Source organism: Tachypleus tridentatus, unplaced genomic scaffold, assembly GCF_004210375.1.
Source record: "Tachypleus tridentatus isolate NWPU-2018 unplaced genomic scaffold, ASM421037v1 Hic_cluster_2, whole genome shotgun sequence".
Taxonomy (NCBI): domain Eukaryota; kingdom Metazoa; phylum Arthropoda; class Merostomata; order Xiphosura; family Limulidae; genus Tachypleus; species Tachypleus tridentatus.
The window spans coordinates 39,968,849-39,987,783 of NW_027467782.1; the positions used below are offsets into that span (position 1 = coordinate 39,968,849).

Below are 18,935 nucleotides of genomic sequence, written 5' to 3' on the forward strand. Positions count from 1 at the left end.
CTGTATAACTGTTTTATATTTTTCATAAAATGTAAATATAAATAAATACATTTTGTTTGTTTGTAATACCGAGGGTTGAATACATCATATTAAAACAGTTTTGTTTTACATATCCAAACTTGTTTTAATATGGTGTATTCAGCCCTCAATGGAATGGCATATATCTGAATTATATTTTGAAATTACTTGGTGATGTGTAGGTATTGTAGTACTATCAAAGATATTTCACTTTTGGGAAGGGTGTATAGCATTGTGAAGCAAAATATTCTTACACTCAAGTCATGGATACATAATTTCCAACATAGAGATATTCCTTATACTTAATGGTATTGGACAACAAAGGAATCTGAATCAATTTAAGACACCAAGACCATCAGAATGGGGGCACACATTAAGTTTTGAACAAATTAAAGTGGACAAAATATTCTGTCTTTTAACAGATAAGAATCAAAGAACACACAGATCTGGCAAAAGTTGTCAGTGTGTCCCAGACAACTGTAACCTATAAAAATTGTCACCTGGATAAATTATGCAAATTATGTATACACAAGCTGCTTTCACAATGTGTCCATTAAGTTGTTACTTTAAGATATTCATGCTACTCGATACAAAGGCATAGGATGAGGTTTCCAGGTGCAGCATTTGCAAATTTATGTTGAATTGGGATGTTCAAATGGGTATTGTAAAACTGTCATGCTCGTACATTAGATGGATTATAGAAAACATGTCAGAATAAATGGTGTCCTTTGGACATAACAAATTTGTGATGAAGACTTTTGCAGTGGCATATATGCTGCATGATTCAGTATATAATGCATGAGCTGTTGTAGTAACGTGGACTGTATAACAATGTTCTAAGGCTCTAAAATTGTTTTAATGTAATATATTCATTCTCTATATTACATAATCTGTTTTTGTAATTTTTAATAAAATATCTGTTATTAGAAAATTATTCAAAACCCATTGTTTCTTTACAAAACTTTAGAAAGAATTATTACATTTTTTCAAGGTGCTGAGGCCAACAAGAAGTGTCGACAAGTTAGAGATCAGGTGATAGCAGATAGTCGATACAACCCACTTCAGCTTCTACTGTATACAGCACAGTTTGAACTCAAGATCAAAGAGGTGAGAAGTTTGTAATCTTTTTTATGTATCACTGATGTCGTATTTAACCCTTTGCAAGCAACATGTATACCCTCTTTTTTTAGACCTACACTCAAAATATATACTATAAAAAAATTACCCACCAAGAATGGGGGGATTAAAATATTCTATCTTTCACACAGTTTAGATGCAAACATTCAAAATTACCACACATTTTGTGAACTTTGGGACATTATTGCTTGATGCTAGTGAAAGGTGATATGCCAAGCAGCTGTTATAACTTGATATTGACATCACCTTGATAATAAAAAAAATGGCACGAATCAGGTGATATACAGGTAATAATGCATTTATTTGTGTCAGTTGGACTTTTACAGTATAATTATCAAAGTGTGCAGTTTTAAACCAGAGTTGACAGGTGGAGAACTATCTGTTCTGACCAAAATTGTCCAAACAGAGAATGGTAACAACAATGACCTTGATTTGAATGGCATACTATCTGACCATCTAGGAATCCCTGAGTAGTGTACTTGCAAAGAGTGTCCAAAGGTCAGAGGAAAACTTACAGAACTGAATCATGATGGGTGTAGAACATTACACAAACAATTCATTACCCAGAACTGGATCATGATGGGTGTGTTACATTACATCAATGATTCAGTACCCTTTGTTTGTTCTGTGATGGGTGTGTTACATTACATCAATGATTCAGTACCCTTTGTTTGTACTGTGATGGGTGTGTTACATTACATCAATGATTCAGTACCCTTTGTTTGTACTGTGATGGGTGTGTTACATTACATCAATGATTCAGTACCCTTTGTTTGTACTGTGATGGGTGTGTTACATTACATCAATGATTCAGTACCCTTTGTTTGTACTGTGATGGGTGTGTTACATTACATCAATGATTCAGTACCCTCTGTTTGTACTGTGATGGGTGTATTACATTACATCAATGATTCAGTACCCTCTGTTTGTACTGTGATGGGTGTATTACATTACATCAATGATTCAGTACCCTCTGTTTGGACTGTGATGGGTGTATTACATTACATCAATGATTCAGTACCCTCTGTTTGGACTGTGATGGGTGTATTACATTACATCAATGATTCAGTACCCTCTGTTTGTACTGTGATGGGTGTGTTACATTACATCAATGATTTAGTACCCATTGTTTGTACTGTGATGGGTGTATTACATTACATCAATGATTCAGTACCCTCTGTTTGGACTGTGGCAGGTGTATTACATTACATGAATGATTCAGTGTTCTTTGTTTGTACTGTGATGAGTGTATTACATTACCTGAATGATTCAGGTACTGAATTTGTACTGTGATGGATGTATTACATTACCTGAACGATTCAGTGCCCTGTGTTTGGACTGTGATGGAGGTATTACGTTACCTGAACAATTCAGTGCCCTCTGTTTGGACTGTGATGGAGGTATTACGTTACCTGAACAATTCAGTGCCCTCTGTTTGGACTGTGATGGAGGTATTACGTTACCTGAACAATTCAGTGCCCTCTGTTTGGACTGTGATGGAGGTATTACATTACCTGAACGATTCAGTGCCCTCTGTTTGGACTGTGATGGATGTATTACATTACCTGAACGATTCAGTGCCCTCTGTTTGGACTGTGATGGATGTTTTACGTTACCTGAACGATTCAGTGCCCTCTGTTTAGACTGTGATGTATGTATTACATTACCTGAACGATTCAGTACCCCCTGTTTTTTTAGAATTGTTTATGATGACAACAAGAACAGCATTAGTGATAGTAATAATTATGAGCAAATCATGAGTTGAGATTTGTATGTTTGGCTGCATATAGATATGTGGTAAATTAGGAGAAGGAAACAGAAAGCCAGTCCCTTCTTGTGTAGTAAAAACTATCAGGAAAGCATCCAGCATCAGATGGCGTATATGAAGGATTCTATAACATTCTTCATGAATTATTTTAAATGCTAGCTATGGTAGTGAAGTTTTCTGTGTGGGTAAACTCATCATTTTATGTAAAAACATTTATAACATTTGTGGATTATGAATTGCATTTTGATAACCATTAACATTTAAAAAAACATGTCAGAAAAAGATACTCAGTTTTGAGATTTTATTGATACAGATTGTTGTACAGTACGTCTTGCTGTCCCTTTGTAGTCCACAGTGGTATTTCTCTTGTGAACTTACAACACAATGTATGATGCTTCAAATTTACTTCTCATAAAAATGTTACAAAACTGAACTAATATAAGGAGGTCCATAATTCATTGTTGTATTGTTTCTTCTATAACTATTACCTTCACAAACATAATTTAACCATTGTTGCTAATAAAACTAATTTGAAGTAGCCATCATATTATGCTTATTGAAAAGCTATCTGTAGACATAAGTATGTTATGATTCAGTGTAATGGGTCTAATGATTCATATCTAATCCACATGATATTTTTCTTTGATTTAGTTTGACAGTTATGTCACATAAAGTTGAATAGGTTATAAAGTGTTGTTTATTCCAACAGATACAAATTCACTGGTAACTATATATTAATATAATATTGATTTACAAGTGTTCAATATTTTTGTATAAATAGTTTGTGACAACTCACCTCTGTGTTGTTTATTCCAACAGATACAAATTCACTGGTAATTATATATTAATATAATATTGATTTACAAGTGTTCAATATTTTGTATAAATAATTTGTGACAACTCACCTCTGTCTTTTGATGTTTTATATTTCTTTACCCTATACTTTTTAGTTTTTTTGTTGTGGTTGGTTGTGAGAAACAATGGACCTAAATAATCAGTGATGTCGAGAAAACCCACTTGTAGAGAAATATATATATATATGCAAAAACGGCTCGTTTTGGTTGAGAAAATATTTTACATAGAAGAGCGAATAACGTTTCGACCTTCTTTGGTCATCGTCAGGTTCACAGGTAACTGACCGAAGCTGACCACATGTTTGGAAGGGGTTGTGTAACAGAGTGTCGAATGTAGAGGCGGTGTTAGATGTTTGAATATATAATTTTATTTATTTTATTATATTAATATAGGTATAAAGGCGTTCCTTTATATTGGTTTATTTTGGGTTTAAGTTGTTGTATAAGTAAGGCTTCTTTAATTTTGTTTTTGTTTATGTTTGTTTCTTAATTTAGTATTTGAGTGTTTTTTATGGTTATGTTGTGTTTATTTGATTTGCAGTGTTCGAAAACGTGTGAAGGTGACTTTTTATGTTCTTTGAATCTGGTTTCCATTTTTCTACTTGTTTCTCAATATAGAAGTTGTGGCAGTTATCACATTGTATTTTATAAATAATGTTGGTGTGGTGTTTGTCAGTGTAGTTTTTACACAGTATAGACCTCAGTTTTGTGCCTGGTTTTTGAATAAATTGGTATTAACTGGAATATCATATTTTGTTATTAATTTTTGCCAAATGTTGGTTATTTGTTTGCTGATGTCAGGAATATATGGTATACAGCAGTATATGGTTTTGTGGTTTTTTTGATTCGTGAGGTATACTTACTTTTGTTGGTTGATTTTGCTTTCTGTCTAGGTGTGTGCATTATAATCTTTTCTACGGTTTGTGGAGGAAACTTATTGATGTTGATGAAGTATTGTTTTATTTTATCTAATTCATCATTAATTTTGTCTGGTAAGCATAGTTTTATGGCTGTGTTTATTTGGTTTCTTAGTATGTTGAGATTTTGTTTCATGTGCTGAGTCCCAAGGAATGTATAGTCCAGTATGGGTGATTTTTCGGTGGATTTCTGTTTTGAATTGTGTGTCGGTTCTTGTAATTTTGAGGTTAAGAAATGATATTTGATTGCTTTCTTCCTGTTCACATGTGAAGTTAATGTTGGGATGTATAGAGTTAATGTGATTGAAGAAATTAAGTATGTGTTCTGTAGATTTGAATCCCGCAACCGTGTCATCTACATATCTGTACCAGTATAGTGGTGGATGTAATGTTGTGTTAATTGTTTGTGTTTCAACTTGTGTCATAAAAGTATTGGCTAGAACTGGTGATACTGGGTTGCCCATGCTTGGGCCATTTGTTTGTATATAGTTGTGGTTGTTGAGCATGAAGTTTGTCTTTATTGTGGTGAATTCTATGAGGGTTGCTAATTGGTTGTTGGGAATGTCTATAGATGGGTTATGGTCTTGGATATAGAGTTCTAAGGCTATTTTGCAGGCTTCAGTGGTTGGAACTTCTGTAAAGAGGGATGTAACATCGAAACTGGCCATTAATGCTTTATGATTAAGTTGATTTAGATTAGACTTGAAATTAAAAGAGTCTTTGATGAATGAGCTGGCTGAAGTTACATATTTGGAGAATGCCCATGCTATGTATTTACCAAGATTGTAATTAAACGATTCATATGTGGACATTATTGGTCGTAATGGACAATCTGGTTTATGAGGTTTGGGGATGCCGTATATTTGTGGTGTCGCGTGAGTTGGTTTTACGTAGGTAGGAATAAAGTGTTTGTGAAATTGTGTTGGCTTTTTTCATTTGTAGTAGTAATTTGTTCAGTTCGTCTCGTGTGTCTTTGTTGGATTTGTGTGTATTGGTTTAAATTTGTTCGTGTCTGATAGGATGTTATTCATTTTTGGATGTATTCATTCATGTTCATTATGACTATAGAGTTACCTTTATCTGCTTTTAGAACTTTTATGTTTTTGTCTTGTTTTAGGTTTTAATGGAATTAATGTCTCTTTTGTAAGATTGTTTTTAGTTTTCTGTTTTGTGAAATTATGTTGATGGTTTTGTGAGAAAATTCTTTGAAAAAATCGTTTAAGATGTTGTTTTAGGTGTTTCTGAAAAATATAAATTTTTAATTTTACCTGGGAAGTTTGGCTGTTGGATGTCAATAAAATTATCTAAGTTGTCTTCTTTCTGTTGGTTGATTTTGGTTGTTTCCTTGTTTTTGTTTTCTGTAGAAAGTATCACAAGTCTCCTGGCTAGATCTTCTAAACATGTTTTGATTTCTATGGTTGGAATGTACCTAGGTGCTATTGCGAAGTTGAGTCCTTTGTTAAGTAGATGTATTTCGTCTGTGTTTAATTGTCGGTCGGATCTGTTAATTATGAGGTTAGTCAACGGTTTGTCGTGGAGTCTTTTCTGTTGTTTGCATCTTAGTTTTTTCTTGTGGCAGATCTTTTTGTCTCTGTCATTCTTAGTATTGATTTGGTTTATGTTTTGTTCTATAAGTCCGTAAATCTCTGGTTTAATGCAGCATGCCAGTTGATGGTCTAGGTTCATTTTTTGTTTTTGTAAGTCATGTAGTTCTTTGTATTTCATGTTCAACATGGCTTTAAGTAGTTTTTTCTGTAAATTTTGGATAATGTTTGTATATTTATTAAAATTTTTTGAAAGTTTTACCTTTACAAAATTAGGGGTTAGTTGTTCCTTTCTACATTGTTGAATAAAATAGATGTCATTTCTTCTATTGATAATTCGTTGGTTTAAATTTCTTTGTTTCTTAACGATTGTGTGAGCATGTACTGTTAATAGTGGTGTACGATGTGCTAGTTCAAACATAATGGTAACAGGTAAGTTCAAATATACTGAGATGACCTGACGATGACCGAAGAAGGTTGAAACGTTGTTCTCTCTTCTCGTAAAATATTTTCTTAACCCAAACAAGCCGTTTTTGCATATATATAATGGACATAAATGCCTCAGAAGACAAAAATATCCTTTTTTTTTTTATATAAATGTGGTGAGATCTCATATTTGGGATCAAAACAAAATGTTCTTCAAAATTATCTTAACATGTTCATGGCATTTTACGTGGTAAGTTCACAAGTCTTAGCTTTGCAAATCATAACATGATTTATCTGGATTATTCAAGATGAACTGACAAAAAGATAATTCTGGAGAGGTTTTCTCAGTTTTGCTACAACCAAGACCACAGTAAGTAGGCATTTTGTTAAGAGTTAAGTCAAACATATGCAATCATAAGACACATTACTCAGGAATAAAGTGTACCTCTAAAGAACAATTTAATAATGTGTACATTACACATGTTACTCGGGAATAAAATGTACCTCTAAGGAAAAGTTGTATAATGTGTATGTTACACATGTTACTCAGAAATAACGTGTACCTTTAAGGAACAATTTAATAATGTGTATATTACACATGTTACTCAGGAATAAAGTGTACCTTTAAGGAACAATTTAATAATGTGTATATTACACATGTTACTCAGGAATAAAGTGTACCTTTAAGGAACAATTTAATAATGTGTATAAATTTACATGTTACTCAGGAATAAAGTGTGCCTTTAAGGAACAATTTAATAATGTGTATAAATTTACATGTTACTCAGGAATAAAGTGTACCTTTAAGGAACAATTTAATGATATGTATGTTACACACCTTACTCAGTAATAAAGTGTACCTCTAAGGAACAGTTTAATGATATGTATGTTGCACACCTTACTCAGGAATAAAGTGTGCCTCTAAGAAAAGTTTTATAACAGAATGTCTTATATTTTCTACACATGCTCATAACATTGTATTGACAGCGCTGATTCTAGTTTTGAGGCCTGATATTTTTCTGTTGATACAAAAAGCTGTTTACAGAATGTTCACTGAAGTAAAAACATGTTATTGTCATGAGGATAAGGTTTAACACACTAACTCCCTAGGAGTACTGAAAGGCTATTTCTAGTATACAGTAGTAAAGAATTGTTGTGTGAACTTATACGTGATTTGTAACTGCATTTCATCACTTTGATATGAATCATAAGATGTTCAGTAGCATTACATGTGTTTACCCTAACATCATACAAGACTTACTACTATGGGATTGGGGACAGTGTAGAACCTACTGTTAAAATACGTCAGGAATGATTGGTCACTTGAGTGTTACAGAGTGATAATTTGTTTGGTATAGGTACTTAGGAGTCAAATGGTTCTTTAAAATTATAAATAATAATAATTTGGTATGACTGTTTATTCATTAAAATATTAGGTTGAGGAATAATTCGTGAGCATTTTTAAATAATTTCATTCAAGCATTACATGCAAGACTATACAATACTTCAATGCATGAACACATTACACCCAAAACATTTATTATGATACTTTATTTCATGTAATACCTAGGTATATAGTATGCATTGTTTTAAACGAAATTGCAAGAAATTAAATGCGAAAAGCAGATGGTGTCGAAAATGCTCGATTTTGTCCACTTGACATTCCATTTAATGAGCTGAAAATGAAAGCAAAAATTAAAGACATATGAAAATCAAACACACCATCTATTAGAGCAAAAAATTATCTACCAAATGACATGAAATATTTTGCGAAAGCATTTCATTTATGAATATATTTTTTTAACTTGAAAAACGCTCACGAATTATTCCTCAACCCAATAATATAATCATGACAGCAGTCTGTCATGTAGTCTGTCATGATTATATTATCATCTTAGTTGTGGACAGTTTGTTACTAGTTCAGATGAAATTGTTAAAAATTGTATGGACTGTGTATATATATATATATACATATCCTAAAAGGTAAAGTTATTTGGACATTTAGGGACTATATATATCCTATAAAGGTGAAGTTACTGGGACTTGTATGAACTATATCTCCTATCAAAGTTAAGTTATTAGGAATTATGTGGACTATAGATCCTGTGAAGGTGAAGTTATTAGAAACTGTATGAACTAAAAATCCTATCATGGTAAAGTTATTGGGACTTGTATGGACTACATATCCTGTCGAGGTGAAGTTATTAGCAATTGTGTGGACTACACATCCTGTCGAGGTGAAGTTATTAGGAACTGTATGAACTACATATAAAAATACCCTCTCGAGGTTATGTCGTAAAGAGTTTTATCAATGTATTATCTGTTGGGGTAAAATAATTAGCATTTTTACACCTGTCAAGTTGGTATTTTTAGAGATCTATGACTTATTAATAACGGAGAGATAGTGGAATTCTGGTGTTAATTTTGAAGAAACAAAACCTTTTTCTTTTGTGTTGAGTATTTTATGGTTTGTTATTTTTCTGTGTATTGAGTAATGTTTTTTCCTACAATTTTTAGCTAACCAGTTGCTTCTCCCCATACCTTGGTGTTGGAAAAATATTATGTATGTATTGACTGGTATTATGGAACAGGTTTCCATGAATGTCTCCTATTATTTATGGATAGGACCACAAAATAAAACAATTCTATTTTGCTAAATTGTTTTTCAGATGTTCAAACAGTTGCTAGCTGACAAACAGGACAAATGGAGTCATTGTAAGAAAGAAGGAACAGAAAGACTGAGTGAGTTAGCTGACGTTTTCTCGGGCACCAAACCACTTACTAGAGTTGAAAAGAACGGTGAGAATAAATGTCAGTTCACTGGAAGTCTCTTGTTTTATTCACACGAACATTTTTAATGTACCAGTTACGATTAAAATCATAATATACATAAGATTTAGTTTATTTGGATGATTAGATGAATTTCATTTACTCTCATTTGCATTATCGTAAATATTTCAAGATTTGTGCTAGTTTTATCATTATGTTACACTTATTGCTCTTCTTAGAAAATTAGTTTGTGGCAACTTTAAATATCTAATTTTAGAAAATCTTCAACACTGGTTCAGTGAAATGGCCAAACAAGTAGAATCACTGACTTATGAAGATACTACTGCTACGGGTCGGAAGATGGTTCAGTTGATTCAAGCTCTGGAGGAAGTGAGTACTTTAAGTAGTTTAGGTTGGAAATTTCAACTTGTTTATTATATTGAAAAGGTGAATTTGAGAATCATTAGGAACTCGAGAAAAGTGTCTTAATCATATGTAGTTTAAGATGTGTGGAGTGTAGAAATAATAATTCCAGATTTAGTGTTTTAAAATTTATATTTTGTCACTTTTTAAGACTCTAGTATGATTAAATAAAACAATGAAAAAGGTAAAAAATTTTTTTGCAATTTTTGCACAGATGAGAAGTGTCCTTATAAACTACCTTTCCCTAAAGTAGAGTTTTATATTTTTTTTTTTTAGAGTAAGATTTACTTCCCTTGTGGTTTTCCTTATATTTCTCACATTTTATTTGTAAAATATCTCATTCACAATGTGTTTTGGCTTTACATTTGAGAAACTGCTAATGAAACTCAGTTTTGAAAATGGCTACAGGCACTGTTTTAAATACAGATTATTACCTTGTGTCATTATAATGTCATTGTTTTAAATACAGATTATTACCTTGTGTCATTATAATGTCATTGTTTTAAATACAGATTATTACCTTGTGTCATTATAATGTCATTGTTTTAAATACAGATTATTACCTTGTGTCATTGTAATGTCATTGTTTTAAGTACAGATTATTACCTTGTGTCATTGTAATGTCACTGTTTTAAATACAGATTATTACCTTGTGTCATTGTAATGTCACTGTTTTAAATACAGATTATTACCTTGTGTCATTGTAATGTCACTGTTTTAAATACAGATTATTACCTTGTGTCATTGTAATGTCACTGTTTTAAATACAGATTATTACCTTGTGTCATTGTAATGTCACTGTTTTAAATACAGATTATTACCTTGTGTCATTGTAATGTCACTGTTTTAAATACAGATTATTACCTTGTGTCATTGTAATGTCACTGTTTTAAATACAGATTATTACCTTGTGTCATTGTAATGTCACTGTTTTAAATACAGATTATTACCTTGTGTCATTGTAATGTCACTGTTTTAAATACAGATTATTACCTTGTGTCATTGTAATGTCACTGTTTTAAATACAGATTATTACCTTGTGTCATTGTAATGTCACTGTTTTAAATACAGATTATTACCTTGTGTCATTGTAATGTCACTGTTTTAAATACAGATTATTACCTTGTGTCATTGTAATGTCACTGTTTTAAATACAGATTATTACCTTGTGTCATTGTAATGTCACTGTTTTAAATGCAGATTATTACCTTGTGTCATTATAATGTCATTAAAGTGATATAATAAGAAGAATGGTCTTTAGTGGGTTTATACAAGTTTTGAACAACTTACAAAGCTGGGAATTGTTTAGTGTTTCTTTAAACTTTATTTCAGTTTTGAAAATGATTCAGATTAAAGTAGGACAAAACATCACGTAAACCTAGTTAAGTTGAGAGAGTACATCAGGATATTCTGATGGCTGACATTAGACTCAAATCATTATTTATTGAATGTTATTGTTAAGATTATCACATTTACAAAAGTAAAAAAACATTATTTATTGAAAATAAATTATATTTATTTAAAAACATATTACCAAGCCTGGTCTGACCCACATGTAACATGTTATAATATTGGTCACTCATAAATTGTTGTCACATTATATGGTGTATTTTATGTTTGCTACAATGATCAAAATAAAGTTGCAAGAAAAATATATTAGTTATTTCCATTCAAGTTGAAATTAAATCTATACATGTGGAATGGAAGATTTCATGAAATTAAATCTATACATGTCGAATGAAATTAAATCCATACATGTGGAAAGATTTCATGAAATTAAATCCATACATGTTGAATGGAAAGATTTCATGAAATTAAATCCATACATGTCGAATGGAAAGATTTCATGAAATTAAATCCATACATGTCGAATGGAAATTAAAAATCGATTTTATGAAATTAAATCCATACATGTCATGAATGGAACATGATTTTATGAAATTAAATCCATACATGTCGAATGGAACGATTTCATGAAATTAAATCCATACATGTCGAATGGAACGATTTCATGAAATTAAATCCATACATGTCGAATGGAACGATTTCATGAAATTAAATCCATACATGTCGAATGGAACGATTTAATCAACAATAAAAAACTAATAAAGAGAGGAAGTGTTTTGATTGTTTTTCTGAACACTTTCTCTCAACAAAATTTTGGAAATTTTCATAATGTAAATTATATGTCATTTAAAACTTCAACTAAGTACTACTAGGTACTATTTGGTAAATTTTGTTAAGTTTTTACAATTTACTTGGGTGTTTCTACTTTATAAGGGTTAAAAAACATTAATGATGTGTCAGTTGTACCCCTTCCATCTTCCATACCCACCTCAGTCCTGAAAGTGTATTTAATTTAAAGCTAAGGAATGTTCAGTTTATGTAAGATCCATAAGGTGTGGAGTTATTTATATAATAGTTCAGTATGGTGTAATTGGTCTAAATGCCTGGAAATGTTTCTGTGAACTTACTATAATTTAAGCATTTTTAATATTACATCATGGTTGTATGTACAAATGTAAACATTCCAAATGTAGGCTACGATGGTTTAGTTTGTTCTAGTTAGTTCAAACTATACAGAGGTGATATAATGATCATGTTACTTTACTAAAAAGATTAGGTAAATCTGTGAAAGTCTCAGCCATTAAGGAAATACTTCACAATATATGTGTATGCACACTAATTTCCAGGTAATTTCATCTAATACTAAAGCATAATGTTCTCAAAAATTGATTAAGTCTGAATTAATTTTTTCACAATCATGTGGCTCTTTTATGGAAATGATTTGCTAAATAATGGGTGATTTTACTTTAGTGTTAACTTTTCATGCAAAAAAAAAGAAGTTATCAATTACTGTAACACCTTGAAATAACCTCATTAAAATGTCATATCATTAAGTCCAAAATAATTATTCACTACTGTAACACCTTGAAATAACCTCATTAAAATATCATGTCATTAAGTCCAAAAGAATTATTCACTACTGTAACACCTTGAAATAACTTCATTAAAATATCATGTCATTAAGTCCAAAAGAATTATTCACGACTGTAACACCTTAAAATAACCTCATGTAAATATCATATCATTAAGTCCAAAAGAAATATTCACTACTGTAACACTTTGAAATAACCTCATTAAAATATCATATCATTAAGTCCAAAAGAACTATTCACTACTGTAACACCTTGAAATAACCTCATGTAAATATCATATCATTAAGTCCAAAAGAATTATTCACTACTGTAACACCTTGAAATAACCTCATTAAAATATCATATCATTAAGTCCAAAAGAATTATTCACTACTGTAACACCTTGAAATAACCTCATTAAAACATCATATCATTAAGTCCAAAAGAATTATTCACGACTGTAACACCTTAAAATAACCTCATGTAAATATCATATCATTAAGTCCAAAAGAAATATTCACTACTGTAACACTTTGAAATAACCTCATTAAAATATCATATCATTAAGTCCAAATTCACTACTGAACACCTATTCACTACTGTAACACCTTGAAATAACCTCATGTAAATATCATATCATTAAGTCCAAAAGAATTATTCACTACTGTAACACACTGAAATAACCTCATGTAAATATCATATCATTAAGTACAAAAGAATTATTCACTACTGTAACACCTTGAAATAACCTCATTAAAATATCATGTCATTACTTCGAAAAAAACTATTCACTACTGTAACACCTTGAAATAACCTCATGTAAATATCATAATTTTGAAAGTTAAAAATAATGAATCATTTTATATCAGTTTTATAACTTTTAAGTCAAAAAACAGAACCTATCTATATGGATTATATTATAGTGGTACCATACTGAGCATTATACCATTATTCTTATATTTACTGTTGGTTGTATAAATGTTATGTGTAATATAAGAATCACTAGATAAATCATCTTTTGTCAGCTTCATAACTTGATCACTGCAACTTTATACTGTACTATGTTCTTAGTTTCACAAAATCTTGAAACTAATAACTTCCTATAAATGATTCCATTTTTGCTTTTTGAAGATAATGGCACTATTGTGCCTGTTGTATTATGTTTTGCTGACATGGCAGTAATAAATGGACAAATCTCTGATTCAGTTGGTATGACAATTCTATTGGGTTATCTTCCAGTAAGATCTGGATGAACAGTTTAACTTAATTGCTGCACTTAAACCATCAAGTTCACAACATCAACATTCAAGCATGATTGCTACATTATTTTTCTCTACCAGTTTTCTGGAGAGTAACCTACAAATTAAACAATTTTAACGGACACGCGTAGTTTTATCCATCACATGCTTCGTACTATTAACATTAAGGAAGAAGTGTTAATCACTTTACATATTGTAGCTGATTTGTCTTATGCCTGGGAACTCATTGATAGGTAAGCCTACTTTACAATTATCAGGAAAAGAAATTACTGTAAATATTTTTGTTTTACAAGTTATTTCCATTTAATATTTTTGTACGTTAGATACAGCTGGATAAAGTGAAATTACTAATCGGTTAATCATCGGATTTGTTATTGATTGGTTAGATTCAACTAACTGATTATTCCAGCATGTTTTGAATATTGTTAAAGACATTTTTTAACTACCTTTTGTTTTAATCAACTTCGGGTAGAACATGACTCGTTTGTATATGAAGTTTCGTCACAAAACATGTAACAAACTGAAAACACAATTACATTGTTCTGTGAATTTATTCCCCCATATTTTTACAGTAGTACTAAAATTACAGAATCTTTGCTGATGTAAAAAAACATTACTTTGTTAAATTTATTATAAATTGGAAAGATACTAATAGGTACACTGCATGGCCAAAAGTATGTGTACACCTCTTCTAATTAGAGAGTTCACCTATTTGAGCCACACCCATTGCTAACAGGTGCATAAACTCAAGCATACAGCCATGCAATCTCTAAAGAAAAACATTGGTAGTAGAATGGGTCGTATTGAAGAGCTTGGTGACTTTCAACATGGCACTGTCATAGGATGCCACCTTTCCAACAAGTCAGTTTATCAAATTTCTGCCCTGCTAAAGCTGCTCCAGTCAACAATAAGTGCTATTATTGTAAAGTGGAAATGTCTAGGTGGGACAACAGCTCACAAAGTGGTGGGTCACACAAGCTCACAGGACGGGACCTCAGAATACTTAAGCACTTAGCACGTAAAAAATCATCTGTCCACAGTTGCAACGCTCACTACCGAGTTTTAAACTGTCTCTGGAAGCAACATCAGCACAAGAACTGTTCATCAGGAGCTTCATGAAATGGGTTTCTGTAACCGAGCAGTCACACATAAGCCTAAGATCACCATGTGCTATGCCAAGCGTCAGCTGGAGTGGTGTGAAGTACACTACCATTGGACTCTGGAGCAGTGTAAATGCATTCTCTGGAGTGATGAATAGTGTTTCACTATCTGGAAGTCTGATGGACAAATCTGAGTTTATTGGATGCCAGGAGAACACTACCTGCCTGAATGCATTGTGCCAATTGTAAAATTTTATGGAGGAGGAATAATGGTCTAGGGCTGTTTTTCATGAGTTGGGCTAGGCTCTTTAGTTCCATTGAAGGAAATCTTAATGCTACAGCATACAATGGCATTCTAGAGAATTGTGTGCTTCCAACTTTGTGACAACAGTTTTGGGAAGGCCTTTTTTATTTGAACATGACAATACTCCTGTGCACAAAGCGAGGTCCATAAAGACGTGGTTTGCTGAGGTTAGTGTGGAAGAACTTGACTGGCCTATACAGAGCCCTGACCTCAGCCTCACTGAACACATTTGGAATGAGTTGGAATGCTGCCTTTTGACCCGACATCAGTGTCCAACCTCACTAATGAATGCTCTTGTGGCTAAATAGGAGCAAATCCCTGCAGACATGTTCCAAAATCTAGTGAAAAGCCTTATCAGAGGAGTGGAGGCTGTTATAGCTGCATAGTGGGTACCAACTCCATATTAATGCTCATTGTTTTGGAATGAAATGTTCAACAAGCACTTATGGGTGTGATTGTTAGGTGTCCACATTCTTTTGGCCATGTAGTGTACATGTTAACCTGCTGAATATAGATTTGGTTATTTTGACCATCCTTATAACCATAAACTGACATTATAACTCTGGATGTAATAAGTGTTTCTTATTAATTTTAGCAATCTTTAAGAACATCAAAAGTTCTTTATGCAATAAATATATGTTTAAAGTACAAGGTGGTCTTCAAGTTAAGAATAAAAATAATTTTTTGTCTTAAAGTTTTGACATTCCATTTATATAACTCTAGACCTCCTTAATTAATGTAAAATTTTTTCTTTCATTAAAATTTTATATTTCATCTACTATATTCTCTTTCCTAACTCTAACATAACAAACATAGCAGTATAAGTTAAAATGAAAAGTAGAAAAATATAAAATAAGTTACTTTTTGTTCCCTTTCTAGATGACTGCATGCTGCAACAAAGACTTGTACAGTATAGCAAATGTTTCACTGAAAAATGGTTGAGAATTTATTATGAACTTAGCACGTACATACTGTGATGGTGTTTCATTGTCAGATGGTTGAGAATTTATTATGAACTTAGCATGTGCATACTGTGATGGTGTTTCATTGCCAGATGGTTGAGAATTTATTATGAACTTAGCATGTACATACTGTGATGGTGTTTCACTGTCAGGTGGTTGAGAATTTATTATGAACCAATTTTGTATGTGCTGAACATTCATTTACACCATGCCTTGTAACTGCACCATCACATGACTGTATGAACTTGTACAAATATTTCTGTAAAGAACTGAGTATTTCTCTATTATATTCTATTAATTGTAAGATTTGATATGTTATATTAGTGTTTCGCTTGCAATATTGGTTTATTTATGAGGCTTAATGTTTATAATTAACATTTCTGCTACTTCTGTGTTGCTGAAATAATCAATTGAAAATAATATTAGAAGGAAATGTGTAATCAAACTGAATCTTTTTCCTTCACCTACTTTATAACATTAAGGGTGAATGTGTAATCAAACTGAATCTTCTTCCTTCACCTACTTTACAACATTAAGGGTGAATGTGTAATCAAACTGAATCTTCTTCCTTCACCTACTTTACAACATTAAGGGTGAATGCGTAATCAAACTGAATCTTCTTCCTTCACCTACTTTACAACATTAAGGGTGAATGTCTAATCAAACTGAATCTTCTTCCTTCACCTACTTTACAACATTAAGGGTGAAATATTTTCATTACATTTACTGCATGTCACTAGATATTTGTTTTCCTTTTAACTTTGTATAAATTTCCTGTGTTATGTTGATGATTCTTTGCAACTAAACATTTTCTCCAGTTACACACCCTACATGCAACAAGGTGTCAAGAAAGACCCTTCATTGGTGATTAAACTCAGAGCAACCTTTCTGAAGGTAAGTTGTGTGTGTTTGTTTGAAAAGGATGTTATTGCCTGCAAATATTTTTCTTGATGAAGACTCTATTCAGCTAAAAGTGAAAATTTTACTGGATAATTGGATTATAACCTACATTTTATAACATACATTTTAGATAAGATTCCATTGTTTTCTGTAAATTTTAAACAGATTTTCTACTGTTGTAAGATTATTGTGAATAAATGGATTGACATGATTTTCAGTCAGTATAAGACATTTATTTATGTCTATCTTATCACAAAGGATTATTTTATTTGCTACATTTAGTCACTAGTTCATGTATTAGTTTGTTTGTAATTAATATAAGTGAATGAATACCTGATACTAACATGTTTCACAGCTTGCTTCAGCTCTAGACCTTCCTTTACTACGTATTAATCAAGCTGTCAGTCCTGACCTCATGTCTGTATCTCAGTATTATTCTGGGGAACTAGTGGCTTATGTACAGAAAGTTTTACACATCATCCCAGAAACCATGTTTGGCCTTCTAGCTCAGATCATACAACTTCAGACCAGTCAGATCAAAGAAGTCCCAACTCGTTTGATGAAAGATCAATTGAAGACTTATGCACAGCCAGAGGAACGTTTTGAGGTGTGTCACATACTATTACCTTTATATCCTTATAGTTACTTTTAACATACTCTCTATTTCATATATCAGAATTCTGTTATGTTACCATCATCCACTTAATATTGTTGATTAATTAAACACACACCTTGGACAACTATGTCAGCCACGTGAATAAATATTGTTGATTAATTAAACGTGCACCTTGGACAACTACATCATCCACGTGAATAAATAAATATTGTTGATTAATTAGATGTGCACCTTGTACAACTACGTCAGCCACGTCAATAAATAAATATTGTTGATTAATTATACGTGCACCTTGGACAACTCCGTCAGCCACGTCAATAAATAAATATTGTTGATTAATTAAACACACACCTTGGACAACTATGTCAGCCACGTGAATAAATATTGTTGATTAATTAAACGTGCACCTTGGACAACTGCGTCAGCCACGTGAATAAATAAATATTGTTGATTAATTAGACGTGCACCTTGGACAACTCCGTCAGCCACGTGAATAAATAAATATTGTTGATTAATTAGACGTGCACCTTGGACAACTCCGTCAGCCAGGTCAATAAATAAATATTGTTGATTAATTAGACGTGCACCTTGGACAACTATGTCAGCCACGTGAATAAATAAATATTGTTGATTAATTAGATGTGCACCTTGTACAACTCCGTCAGCCACGTGAATAAATAAATATTGTTGATTAATTAGACGTGCACCTTGGACAACTATGTCAGCCACGTGAATAAATAAATATTGTTGATTAATTAGACGTGCACCTTGGACAACTCCGTCAGCCACGTGAATAAATAAATATTGTTGATTAATTAGATGTGCACCTTGGATAACAGCTTTTTAGCACAATACTGTTTGAATAAACCTTATGTTCAGTTTCAGAGCATATCTTTTTGGACTGCAAGCCAGGCCTCCATTCACATATCCTTTAACATGCCTTTTTTTTACATTCTAAAAGCCTGTTTGTGAACATTCATTAGTATTATCAAAATTACACAAACTATTTAAAGTTTCTAG

At 32.0% G+C, this 18,935-nt stretch overlaps 1 pseudogene across 1 annotated transcript in view; it reads left to right on the plus strand.

Moving 5' to 3' along the window:
- Window positions 1-18,935, plus strand: part of LOC143242285 (WASH complex subunit 5-like) — a 53,450-nt pseudogene that overhangs the window by 19,142 nt on the left and 15,373 nt on the right. Inside the window, exons 11-17 of the transcript XR_013022579.1 lie at window positions 1,010-1,125; window positions 9,334-9,463; window positions 9,711-9,845; window positions 13,906-14,012; window positions 14,151-14,266; window positions 17,218-17,293; window positions 17,655-17,906. The product of XR_013022579.1 is annotated as a WASH complex subunit 5-like (transcript). The remainder of the gene's footprint in view (window positions 1-1,009; window positions 1,126-9,333; window positions 9,464-9,710; window positions 9,846-13,905; window positions 14,013-14,150; window positions 14,267-17,217; window positions 17,294-17,654; window positions 17,907-18,935) is intronic.